The sequence below is a fragment of the Dendronephthya gigantea genome, unplaced genomic scaffold (assembly GCF_004324835.1).
Source record: "Dendronephthya gigantea isolate DGI-Jeju-01 unplaced genomic scaffold, DenGig_1.0 000138F, whole genome shotgun sequence".
In the NCBI taxonomy this organism is placed as follows: Eukaryota; Metazoa; Cnidaria; class Anthozoa; order Malacalcyonacea; family Nephtheidae; genus Dendronephthya; species Dendronephthya gigantea.
The window spans coordinates 80,605-94,795 of NW_021163148.1; positions in this window are offsets into that span (position 1 = coordinate 80,605).

A 14,191-nucleotide genomic window follows, 5' to 3' on the forward strand; every position below is an offset into this window, starting at 1 on the left:
CGCAAAACAACAAAATAAGACATGTGAATTGCGACGGCTCGTGACAAGTTATGTCAAAACTCCACTGTAATCACTGCAGTTCCTGAGTTCAGCAAGTGTAATCATTAATATTGCGATCATAAAGCATTTTAGATATGTTTCGACAAATTTATAATTTGGCGTATTCCTGTGGAATTTCACAATAACAAATTTTAGCAATAACAAATCACAATGAATAATATTGTTGTGTTTGTATTGTTAATCTGTATTCTTGAATTGGCGAAATTATGTATGCACGACAACGAAGTGAAATCAATCTCAAGTTTCAAATCTGCTTGCCCAGTTATAGTTTTATCGTACGCGAAGAGGAATTCTTACGTAAGAAAATGTTTTCTGAAGCTCAGGATTAACTATACTGTAAAGTCTTTGGCAACATTCAACCCGGCAATATTCATGCTGACGAGAAGTGGGATTAATCTAGTCAACCGCGGATGAGAACGGAGAACAATCGAGCAAGATAACTCGAATATGACAAGAACGCCAAATTCTGCACATTCAACTCAACCAATAAACTCGGCGTTTTCTCCAAGTCTCGAGGAACCCTGGATAACTCATATCAACTGTAGAAGTGTTATACCTCACATTGATGAACTACAGATAACTTTAAACATGTTTCTCTGCAGTGCATTGCTATTATGGAGACATGGCTAAATGATTCAATATCTGATTTTGAAGTCAACATTGCAGGATATACCGTACATCGCCTTGACCAACTAAACAACTGTAGGGGAGGAGGTGTTGCATTTTACTCATGGAATGGTCTAAAGTGTACTCGTAGAATAGACTTGGGGATAACTAAATATTTGTTCGGATGTGTTTACAGGGCTCCAGACGAATCTTTAGAAATCTTTGACTATATGGATGACACGCTCAGATATGCTACACAAAACAATTATGAAACCATTATCCTCGGGGATTTAAACTGTGATTGTCTTAATGCATCTCTTAAACAAACAGAAAGACTATTTGAATTTCTCGTGGTTAATGGTTTAGAACAACTCTTTAACAAACCAACTTGTGTAACAAACAATAGCTATTCATTAATAGGCATCTTAATCACCTCGACACCTTGTCTTTTTAAGGGTGTAGGAGTTCTAACTACAGCTCTGAGCGATCATTATCTCATCTTCGGCATTATCCACGGTAAAGCGACTTGACCTAATAAACATTGGATAATAACAACTCGGGCCTGGAATGAAACTTCTGTCAATAACTTTGTGGTTAGCTTGCAACAAGCTCCATTGAATGTGATTGAGACTTTTGATTATGTCAACAATATGTCTTCTGCTTGGGAACTATTGATGAAATCATTGATTGAGCAGCATTTCCCTTTAAGACGGAAACGCATACGAAAGCAAATGCATACGAAAGCAAATGCATCCTTGGCTTAATGGCGAAGTACTTCCATTGACGAGAGCCTGCGACCAAACTCATAAAAAAGCAGTAAATCAGGATTAATTAGTGACTGGGAAGAATACAAACCCCTTAGGAACAGAGTGAGGAGTGTTAATAGGAAGGCTAGGAGGAACTATTTTTCTAATAAGCTTAATGAAAATCGTAGTAATCCCCGTGCTTTCTGGAATATACTTCGTAGCGTTCTACCGTCTAAAAGTAATCGAAGCGAAATTAATAAGCTAGTGGTAAATGACAAAGACCTGACAAACAAAAAAGACATAGCAAATTCATTAAATGAGTATTTTACGACCATTGCACCGACGCTTCTGGGAAATTGACCTTCATTGAATACTTGAACCACATCCAATTTGAACAACCAATAAAAAGCCCCACAAGTACTTTTAAATTCCAATCCTTGTGCGAAGCAGATGTGTCTTACGGCCTGCAAACGATTGATTCATTTAAAGCCACCGGTGCAGATAATATTGCTGCCAAAGTTCTAAAGATTGTTGCACCTTACATTAGTAAAGTTGTGACAAATATATTCAATGCATCGTACATGAGTGGTCAATTTCCTTCAATATGGAAAGTAGCAAAGGTAACTCCATTATATAAAGGAAGATCTAAAACTGAGCATGATAATCAAAGACCAATATCAGTACTGCCATGTATTTCTCAAATCCAGGAATCTTTTGCAAATTCAAACCTTCAAGCATTTGCACAAAATGATGACCTTATCAGCCAGCATCAATAATCAATATGCTTATCTTAAGCACTCCTCTACAACAGTAGCACTTATTAGAGCTGTTGATGCTTGGAAATTAGCCATTGACAAAGGCGAAAAAGTTGTTTGCTCTTTTCTTGATCCTCGTAAAGCTTTTGATGTTATAGATCATGACATCCTACTACATAAGCTCACACAACAAAGTGTTAAGGATAACGAGTTTGAATGGTTCAGAAGTTACCTCTTGAGCAGGTGTCAGTTCATCATAAGTGGAGGAGCAGAATCAGATCATCGCAATATTACACACGGAGTTCCTCAGGGGTCTGCTCTCAGCCCAACACTGTTTAATATTTATAATAATGGTATTCTTAATGTTTGTCAAAAGAGTAAAGGTTTACTGTACGCAGATGACACTTAACTTCATGCCAGCTCGAAAGACATTAGCATAGCCGAACAATGTATCAATGAAGACCTTAGACATATTAATTCTTGGCTCGATCAGAACACCCTGATAAGCAATCATAGGAAGACGGAAGTGATGGTTATACGATCTAGACATTCAGTGGCTAATGCGTGTGATTTGCATGTTAAATTAGGGTGGAAGATATTGAAACAGTCGGATCATTTCAGATACCTTGGTGTTGACATTGATAGCTGTTTGACAATAGAAAAACCACGTATCAAATTTATCAGCGCGATTGTACCCCACGCTTAAATTACTGAACTGAATATCATCATTTCTTAGCTGTAAGAAGTTGTTACGGATTTACAAACAAACCATTTTACCAGTATTGGATTACGGCTGTATGGTTTGGGCAGAATGCGGAAAAGGGAAGTTGCAATAGTTGGAACATCTGGAGAACCAAGCAATGCGTATTATACTTTCAGCAAATTGCAAAACCTGCACGCAAGAAATACGCACTAAACTGGGCTTATTGTCATTAAACAGCACAAGGCGCTTTCTTCGTGTGCAATTAGTATATAAAATCATATACAACATCGGCTGTCCACAACAGCTAATTGGTTATTTAACTAAAAGATCAGAAACGCACAATAGATCCCTGAGAGACATTATGTTGTTGTGTGTACTTCCAACCAAATCGAAAATGGGCGAGTCGTCATTTTAAATCCCATTCACTGGTTTCAGTTCGCTGATGATCCTGCTGTGATTGTTGTCAGCGGACAACTTACACAAAATTGAGAGCAGAGCGTAAAACGAAAAGCTTTTAATTTTTTATGCGAAGACCGCTGGAAAACTGAGCCCTCTTTACCGGGAGAAAATTTGCCGAATATGACCAACGTGTGCTCCCTTGCGGGCGAAAGAGAACGGAACTGCAAATTGTATGTGCCAAAAGGGAGTCACCAGTTGTTATAAATAGAGAGCTAAGTTGTATGACCGAGAGATTGTGATAGAGATTGTGATTGAGATTGTGAGCAGATTGTGAGTAGATTGTCAATAGATTGTAAACCGAAAATTGAATGTAATAAGATTGAGAATTAAACGTGAATAAACGAAAATACGAAAGATACAGTCCCTTGAATTAGGAACCAGCGTGTGCAAGCTTCCCTGAACGCGATTGTGGGCAAAGTTCGCGAAACCTGGTCATTTGAGCCGGATTTAAGATGAGCACAGAACTGACAAAGAAGCGACAAGTGCGTGGCGGCCATAGGGCGCACGGGAAAAGGCTGCTGACAACAGCAAAAGAGCTAATCATCGGGTACGACAACCAGAACGGCGACGAGACGATAGCGCTAGAGGAACGAAAGGTCGCATTGGTGGCAAAACTCAGAACACTCGACAAACTCGATGAAGAGATACTAAACCTCGTGAGCGAAGAAAAATGGGATGATACGACAAAGATAGAGACGGAGATCGAAGAAGCAGAAGCCCTAAGATCAGAGGTACAGACAATTATTCTTAAAATTGAACACGCTTTGAATAGGAGTTCTACTAACTCATCCAGCACCGCAACGGCTAGTCCGAAGGTTTCTAGTAGCATACCAGTCACAAAACAAGTACGATTGCCCAGACTCGAAGTGCCTAAGTTCACGGGTAAAGTGCATGAATGGCAAGAATTTTGGGATGGGTTTTCGAGTGCTATACATGAAAACTTTAATCTAAGCGAAGTAGACAAGTTTTCGTACTTACGCGGACTGCTGTTAGAACCTGCGCGTTCCACGATCCAAGGGTTTGCTCTGACGGCAGAAAACTACAGCGCGGCGGTTGAACTCTTGAAAAAACGTTATGGGAAAACAACCCTGATCCAACATGCCTATGTAAACGAACTTTTAAACATTGAACCACTGTACAGCGAACGAGATGTTACAAAGCTGCGAAGATTGTACGATTTTGTAGAGAGCAAATTTAGATCGTTAGAAGCCCTGAAAGTCGATCAGGGTTCGTATGCCAAATCTGTTGTGCCTTCGCTGTTAGAGAAATTGCCAGATTCGTTGAGGATAACAATGACGAGGGGGGAAGAACACCACGAATGGGAAATGGAGCAATTTTTAAAGAGACTCGGCGACGAGACTGAGTTAAGAGAGGAGTACCAGCGAGAGCCAGCAAGAGAAGAACAACAACCACGCAAGAATGAACGATGGAGCACAATGTTGGCCGGTAAAGCGTGGAACTGTGCGTTTTGTAACAATCCTGGGCATCGCCATGAAGACTGCATGAAGATAGACACTAAGGAACGTAAGAAATTATTATTAAAATTTGGTAGATGTTTTAATTGTTTAAGGAAGGGACATTTAGCTAGGGAGTGTAGATATCCAGCCAAGTGTAGTGCATGTAAGGGCGATCATCACAAGGCATTATGTGATGTCCAACAAGAAGAAAACAGCCCCACAGATGACGACAGTAACTGTAAGAACCAAATAGTCAATACTCATGTTGTAACAGGCACAAGAGTTGTCCTACAGACAGCACAAGGGCATGCTCTAGGTAAATGTAGGCGTAGGGTGCGCGTTTTATTTGACACGGGTAGCCATAAGTCCTTTATTACTGCGCGTGCTGCTGGGTCGCTGGGATTACAAACCCTTCGAAGGGAATGGGTAGCTATAAACACCTTTGGCCAACAAGCAATAGGATCTAATCTCAGAGATATAGTGCATGTCGATTTAGCTCCTGTGGGGGGAGGTGAAATTTTAAGTTTGGAGGCAATTGTAGTGCCAGAAATCTCGCAAATCCAAAATGAACACATGGAAATTGCCCGAAATGATTACCCACATTTGGCAAATATATGGTTTTCGGACGTTTGTCAGAAAGAGAAAGACTAGAAATAGATATTTTGATAGGTACAGATTATTTGTGGAGGTTTCAGACAGGCAGATATGTACGAGGTAATGTAGATGAGCCAGTGGCTTTAGAGACTAAGTTAGGTTGGGTAGCGAGTGGTCCTATAAAGTCTAGTCCGCCAGTGGATGGCGTTCAAGAGGTAGGTGTGAATTTTGTTGCTAAGTGTGACGTACAGACAGAACAACTAGACGAAAACGTAAAACGCATGTGGGATTTGGAGAGCCTGGGGGTGGTTGAAGCTAACAAGATTCACGAAGAATTTGTTGAAAATATTACGTTTAATGGGACTCGCTATTCAGTCAAACTCCTGTGGCGAACTGGCCACGAAGAACTGCCGAGTAATTACGAACTTAGTTTAGCGCGGTTAAAATCACAAATGTGCAAACTTAGAAAAGAGCCAGAGATACTAGAAGAGTATAATTCGGTTATTACGAATCAAGTTAAGGCGGGAGTTGTGAAAAAGGTTTCCGAGGCAAATCAATCAATAGCCGCATATCATATTCCCCATTTAGCAGCAATTAGGAAGGACGCTAAGACGACAAAGTTACGTGTGGTATATGATGCTTCGGCTAAATCTGACAAAAGAAGCGCATCGCTAAATGAATGTTTATTAAAAGGGCCATCGCTCAACCCTCTGTTATTTCACATTTTGTTAAAATTTCGGGAGAAAAGAACAGCCTTAGTTGGCGATATCGAAAAAGCCTTTCTGAATATAGAGGTAGATGAAGCCGATCGAGAATTCCTGAGATTTTTGTGGCTAGAAAACCCTAAAGATCCAAACAGTAAGGTCGTGACCTATCAATTTTGCCGCGTAGTTTTTGGCCTAAACGCTTCTCCGTTTTTGCTAACCGCAACCTTAAGGTATCACATTTCTAAATACAACAAGGAAGACCCGGAATTTGTACGAAAACTTTTAGAGAGTTTTTATGTCGATGATTTAGTTTCGGGAGAAGAGGACACACGAAAGGCATATGCGTTGTATAAAAAAGCCAAAGATAGGATGGGCAAAGCTGGGTTTAAGCTAAGGAAATGGCTAACTAACGATGAAATATTGAGAGAGGAAATAGCAGAAAATAAAAAAGTAGATTCGAATCATCCGCATACTTCTGACGTAAAGCCAACCGCAGTTTGGGAAGAGAGCTATGGCCAAACAAACATTAGGCACAGTATCCAAGTTAAGTGGCGGACATGAGAAGGTGCTAGGTCTTGCATGGGACGTTGAGAGCGACGAATTCATATTCGAATTTTCAAAGCTCGCAGAGGCGGCTAAAAATACCACCCTTACTAAACGCAACCTACTTAGTTTACTGGCAAGTCAATTTGACCCATTAGGATGGATAGGTCCCATTATTATACGCATGAAAATGCTGTTTCAAGATTGTTGTAAGGGAGATATTGAATGGGACGCAATTTTAGAGGGACCCCATAAGCGTGCGTGGGAGGATATAGTTAAGGATTTAATAGCAATCAAGGAAATTAGGATTAGCAGATGTGTTTATAGACATCCAAAGCGGGTAATCCGCCGATGCGATCTACATGGGTTTGGAGACGCAAGCACAAAGGGTTATTGCGCGGTTGTGTATTTGGTATATGTTACTGACGAGGGCACATACAGCTGATTCAATTAAGTTTGTGACAGGCAATAGGCAAATGTAAATTGAAAGCGCGAACAGTGTCATGGGTCCAGTGCATTTGACTAACTAATGCATCGACATATTTTGAATGGTGTCGTTAATGGACGCTAAGTATTTTATTATGTTATCATTCGACCAAACAATGACACTATGCGAACAACAGAGTACAAAAGACACATATGAAAAATGCGGTGATTTTGCAATTCCCAAAGGAACATGTGCATTAATCACAATAGCTTGTGGTTGCACTTTGCAGGCGAGCAAACAGTTAGATTGATAAATAGTGCATTTGGTGGATATTCGGTTCCAAAGTCATGGAAAATTACGAGGAAGAAAGCGTTAATATCCGGAATGTTAAAAGTTACACGGCAAGGTAATAAAAGGCAGAATGACACATATACATGTCAAAACGTCGACATTTTTAACGATGTGAAAGCGCTACGTGAGTTCCTGTTCAAGCAGTTTAAAGAGGAACTTGCACCAGCAATCGATGCTGATTCATTTCGGTTATTTCTATAATACAAAATTAAACAATGTGTATTTCACATTACCGCTATACAGTATAATAACAGCCTTAAGTTCATCCTCACACTATTCCCACGAGATGATTATATTTATACTCAACAATGCTTTTCCAATAATAACTTCATTCGTTGCATAATCATGCATAAAATGCCATCAATCCCTTCATGCCTCTTGCGCGTGGAATATTCATTGGGCTATTGCCTGCCACAAACTTAATTGAATCAGCTGTATACGACAATGCTTACCTTAAATGCAGAGTAGCACCGTTGAAATTACAAACTATACCAAGGTTAGAGTTAATGTCAGCAAGGATTTTGGCACAACTCATGAATACTGTATCAACAGCTATGGGGCATGATGTAGAATTCAGCAATATAAGGTATTGGCTACATAGTAAGACTGCCCTATGTTGGATTGAAAACAGGGGGGAGTGGAAACAATTTGTTAGGCACCGGGTGAATGAAATATTGAAATTAATGAACAAAAGAGATTGGGGGTACTGCCCCAGCAGAGAAAACCCTGCAGATTTAGGTTCAAGAGGAATGTTTGGTTCCAACCTAAAACACAAAAGGCTTTGGTGGAACGGTCCCCCATGGTTAAGTCAGGATGACAGTAAATGGCCCCAAAAGAGACAATTTTAGACACGACTGAAAGTAATAGTGAGAAAAAGGTTGGGGATATTAATTCGTTGGTTGTTGAGACTTCAACACCAGGCGATATTTCGCATGTCATAAATATAAGTAAGTACAGTTCGCTAAGAAACCTTGTGCGCATTACAGCGTTAGTGTCACGTTTCGTTAATAAGCTAAAAGGCCGGAAAGAATTAAAGGAGAATAACAACGTATCGACACAGGAGGAAATTGCCACTTTACATCTAAGTCGAGGAGAATTGATTAGCGCAGAATATGCGTGGGTTAAATCAGCCCAGGTAGATTTAAGAAAACAAAATAATTTTGATCAACTCAAAAAGTCATTAAACATAGTTGAAGACGAGAACAAGATGCTTAGGTGCATAGGAAGGCTGGGAAATTCCGACTTAGAAGAATGCGCCCGCAAACCATTGATTCTTCCAAAGGAACACGCATTTACTTGATTAATTATTGAGGATTGTCACATTAAGGTACACCATAGTGGGCTTAGAGGATCGTTAGCGGAGTTACGTTCAAGGTATTGGGTGCCAAAGGGAAGGCAAGCCGTAAAGAAACAAATTAATAAGTGTGTCGTATGTAAGAGAATGGGAAGTAAGTCTTACAGTAATCCACCCACAGCTTCTTTACCCGAATTTAGAGTTAGAGAAACTTTTCTGTTCTCTAAAATAGGGATAGATTTTGCCGGACCACTGTACGTAAAGAGTAAAAAAGGAGAAGTAGAGAAAGTATACATTGCGTTGTTCACTTGCTGCGTGACGCGCGCAGTTCACTTAGATTGGTCGAGGATTTATCCTCACAAACCTTTCAAAGAGCACTTAGACGATTTTCAAGTAGGCACGGAACGCCAGCGTTGATAATTTCAGACAATGCCAAAACATTGAAGGCCACGGAAAAAGCGCTTAGGAAATTATTTAATCACCCTGAAGTTAAGTGCGAATTGGAAAGCACGAAAACGGAATGGCGTTTTAACCTCGAACGGGCCCCGTGGTGGGGAGGATTTTTTGAACGTATGATCGGGTCCGTAAAGGCATGTTTAAGGAAGGTCCTTAGTAACGCAAAACTTACATTCGACGAACTACTGACTGTAGTGATAGAGATAGAGGGAACCTTAAACTCACGACCACTGACGTATGCATATGACGAATTAGAAGAGGAAGTTCTAACCCCATCGCATCTGATTTATGGTAGGCGTTTGAAGTCTTTGCCAGAGGAGAACTTAGAAGAAGGTGAGGAAAATGAATCTAGGTGTAGTAAGAGATTTAGATACGTAGCACTTAAATTAGCACACTTTTGGGAAAGATGGAGAAAGGAGTATTTTACAGACCTTAGAGAGTTCCACAAGGCAAAGTCGAGCGAAAACAAGAGGGTAATAGAAAAGGGAGACATTGTTGTAGTGTTCGAAGAGAATAAGAAGAGGGCTCTGTGGAAGACAGGAGTAGTAGAGAGATTGATTAAAGGAAGAGATCAAGTAGTTAGAGGTGCAGAAGTTAAAGTCATTGCCAAGGGTAAACATCTCCGCCTTTCCAGACCGGTACAAAAACTTTACCCTTTAGAGATAAGAGCCACCCTCGAAAGTACAGATGGGACTAAGGAAAGATTGCTTCCAAGTAAAAGCAATAAACCTCTCAGACGTAATCCTGTGCGCGCAGCGGCGTTAGATTCCAAGTGGAAAACCAGGTGCATGATTGATTTGTAAGCGAATCAAAGGGGGGAGAGTGTCATAAAAGTTGCGTAAAATAGTTGTTATTGCCAAGTTAAATGTCATGTTAGATTGTTTGTTATGTGAAATAGTTGTTATTGCCAAGTAGAAGGTTATGTTAAATTTGTTTGTGAAGTAAAAGATTGTTTTTGCCAACATTATGTTGGAACGGACGATGGACTTAACAAGATAACACAGAAATGCTCCCTTGCGGGCGAAAGAGAACGGAACTGCAAATTGTATGTGCCAAAAGGGAGTCACCAGTTGTTATAAATAGAGAGCTAAGTTGTATGAGCGAGAGATTGTGATAGAGATTGTGATAGAGATTGTGATTGAGATTGTGAGCAGATTGTGAGTAGATTGTCAATAGATTGTAAACCGAAAATTGAATGTAATAAGATTGAGAATTAAACGTGCGCCAGTAAGTGAACAGAATCGCAACGAATAGACTTTATTACGAAACAGAGCTTACAAAATGGCGGACAACAAAACAACACTAAAACAGTCCGACGTCACTCATAAGAGCGCGCGTAAAACAAGTGTTAACAACCGCAGGACAGTGGGACCTGCTGGCGCAACTTCTTCTTCTTCTCTTTCTTAACCTTCTTAACACAGATAGTAAACTGAACAGGAACGGAGTATAGTTTATATGCCATAGAGGCTTACTAAAGAGCATTAGTAAAGTACATAGTCCTTTAGGTGAGAGGGCTGTCTGCGAGAGCGCTGAGGCCTCGAAGGTGTCTCAGAGAAAGTGGTGCCTTCAGTGGTAAGTGGAGACTCTTCTAAATGTGGATTGAACGGGTAGGCTTAATGTAACTTCATCAACATCAGGAGGTGTACTTTGACAGCTGGAAGTAGCTGAGGTAGCGTCGGTGTATGGGAGAGTCAGTTCTGCAGGGGGCTGTAATAGACGTGGTTCTGATTGGGGCGGTGTGTCCTGATCAGAATCTTGATCTTCTTCACGCTGAGGGTGTGGGAGGCTGTTGGAGACCGATGATGGTACTACGTAGCACTCACTAAGCTTAACTTTATAAGATGACGCACGTAATTGTGAACCCGTGAACTTTTTGGTGAAACACCAGGGATCGTTGACTTCGGTTACGATGTATCGGTCCCGAGCACGTAGCTTATTACGATCGGCAATGAGATAGACAAGGTCACCAACATTGACCTCTCGTTGAATTCGTGAGATTGGTTCCTTTGGATGTTTAGACTTCTCACTATATGGGTGGTTGAGCAACCTCTGGTTGTGTTTGGCCAGAATACACTGGCGGTCAGAAATCGGTATTTCGTCACCTGTAAATTGGCTACGTTTTGTCCAGAGTTCGTGGGAGGACAGACCTGGCTGGCGGAGTCTGGAGTTCAGACGAGCCGTTGCTATTGCCAAACCAGTTGAGCTAACGGAGCCACCACTGGGCTCGTATCTTAACAGTTCTTCTTCAAGTTCTTGAACTGCTTTTTCCGCTACTGGGTTTTTGTTTTTGTTCTTAACTCTGCCAACATCAAGGGAAACATTAAGGTGTTTTAGGCCATCACTGTTGCTGATGGAGACGAAAGCAGGAGCAGGATCAACACGTAAAACGGCACGTGGACCTTCAATTGGGTGCAACAATGAGTCGTGTGAGAGCGTCCTTTAGTGTTTCGTGCTTCTCATCAGGGATCAAACAAGAGCTTGTGAAAGAAGTAGAGCACTCTCTGAGCACAAGGATGAGTTGGCGTTCTCTTTTGATTACATCTGCGGCAAAGGAAATCCCCACAACTTCAGGAGGGTCGTCTGTAGACTGAGGGACGAGGGAACTTGGGAATTTGTGAAGGGACGCACAAGTGTGACAGGAGGAAGACACTTGGGTTAGGGCAGAATTCATGTCAAGGGCATAGAAGTGGCGATGGGCGACTGCTTGTAGCTGATGGCGAGAAGGGTGGTTCAAGCGAATGTGAAGAGCAGTTAGTAGACCATCCAGGATGGAATGTGGTACCACTATTGCTTCAGTTGTCGGAGAGAATGGTTGATCACGTTTAACAACAAGGAGACCGTCCTTCGAGATGGAGGCAACATTTAAATAGCGCTTGACGTCTTTGATGTTCGTGAGTTTCTTGGAAGGTCTGGTTCCTTGCTTTAGGTGAGCGTGTACTCTTCTGAGGTCAGGGCAGTCGTTTTGAATTTCACGCCAGGCTGAGTGGGTCGTGAAGGGAAGAGGCTGTTTGTTATTCATAATGTCTTGCACGGACAAGCTGCGGACGACAGAGTCCTCTGTCTCGTTAATGAAAGAGCACACTTGGCAGTTCTCATTCAAACATGATGGGGCATTCCGGCTGGAGAAGTCTGAGGGGAGATTTGCAGTGCCGGCTAAATGCTGCAAGGTGACTTGGTATCGGCTGACCGTTGTAAGAAATGAGGTGACTCTCGGGCTGGCTGAAAACTCTCCTCGGCAGAGCTTGTCGATAGCCTGTACGCAGGGCTTGCTATCAGTCAGGATACGTGTGCGCTGTTTAGATTGTATTATGTAAGGGCTGAAGTGCTTCACGGAGGCAGCGATGCTGAGGGCTTCAATTTCACAAGGTAACCAGTTGACTTGGTGTTTCCTGAGTTTAGCGCTGAAGAATCCAGCCAGATGAAGATGATTATCTCGGGTAACGTACAGAGTGGCACCAATACCATGTTTAGTTACGGAGCCGTCTGCGACGATCCACAGAGTATCTGATGGGCGAGGAAGCGTTATTTCTCTGGTTGACCTAAGAGCTTGCTGAGCGACGTTGAACATGTGGGTTAGGTTGTCATCTAAAGTAAGCTTGTCTTGTGACTGCAATCCAGCAATCGCGCACTCGAGTGGGTCAATCTTGGAAGCGCATCCTGGAAGTACTCTACTGAGGACTTTGTAGGAGTCAATGAACGAACGCATACCTTTCACTGTTGTCAGTATCGGGCAAGACGAGAGCACAGCGATGCGATGTGGGCTAGCTGATAAAGAGCCCTGGGACCATACCCAACCTAATATAGTAGTTGACTTTGGGCTGATGACGGTCTTGGTAGGTGACAGGCGGAGATTGCAGTGTTCCAGTTGCTCCAGGACGCGTGACCAAATCTGTAAAAGCTCTTCAGGAGTAGAGGCGCCACAGTATAAGTCGTCAGCTATTTTTGCCATGTGGCCTTCTTGGATGAAATCACCAAGGACGCGACACATCATTTCTTTGAGTGCCGTTTCAGACCCGGGCATACCCATTGCAGATCTGCAGTATACTCGTACACCTCGAAAGGGAGTGGCAACGCCGCAATACTTTCGTGAGGATTTCTCTAGTGGGATTAGGTAGAATGCTCGGCTGAGGTCAGTTTTGATGATGTACTTCCAGGGGGCAATAGTTCTCAGAGTTGAGTCAACGTTTGGCATGAGTGAAGGTTGTGGTTTACTGTATCGCCCTACATCTGCGAATGCGGTGACGAGACGGTGGCCACCCGATGGTTTTTTGACCAGGAATGATGGGTTGAGGTACTCAACGTTTACGCCTACGTCCTCAGGCTTCTGAAACACACAGTATTTTTCGAGCTCGTCATATTTATCTTGTAGCTCAACTAACTTGTCGCGAGGGTACAGGGGAAGTCGGCCTTTGCGTTGTGGGGGTTCAACGGGACACATGTTGACTTTCGCTTCAATCGGACCCGCAGCACCGTTGTAACCTGGAAGGTCGGAGCCGAAGACTGCGTCATGGTCCTGAAGAACTCTTCTGAATTTCTCACGGACTGGCTCCTGTAGTATGTTGTTGGGATCAAGTTAAACATTATTAGAGAACAAGCCGGTGTGTTTAGGCTTTGGTCGAGGTGGACCGATGGAGGTGGGGTCTGGTGGGGGTGCAGATGTCGTTCGGCGAGCAGAACAGATGTGCTCGTGACGTCGTACAGTAACTGGCTCTTCACTGTCATTTGTGATCTGTGTCTTCCCATCTACCATGTCTACAACTTGTGGAAGGGGCCATTTGTCGTTGATGGGCTCTATGGCGATGGTAGAAGAAGTTTGTAGCTTGGGTGGAACGTTAAGCTCTAGGGTCTCTCCAGGCCAAATTACTGTTGTGGGTTCTGTAGAACGAAGGGTGAACGACGACGTGTGGCGAGCGGCGTAAGGCAAGGTGTCATCTCGATCGGTCGTGCGGTACGTGGTTGTCTCTAACCCTTGTAGGGTTACTTCCTGTGTTGCGGGGCGAATAGATATGTCGTTAGAGGTGAGGAAAGGTATT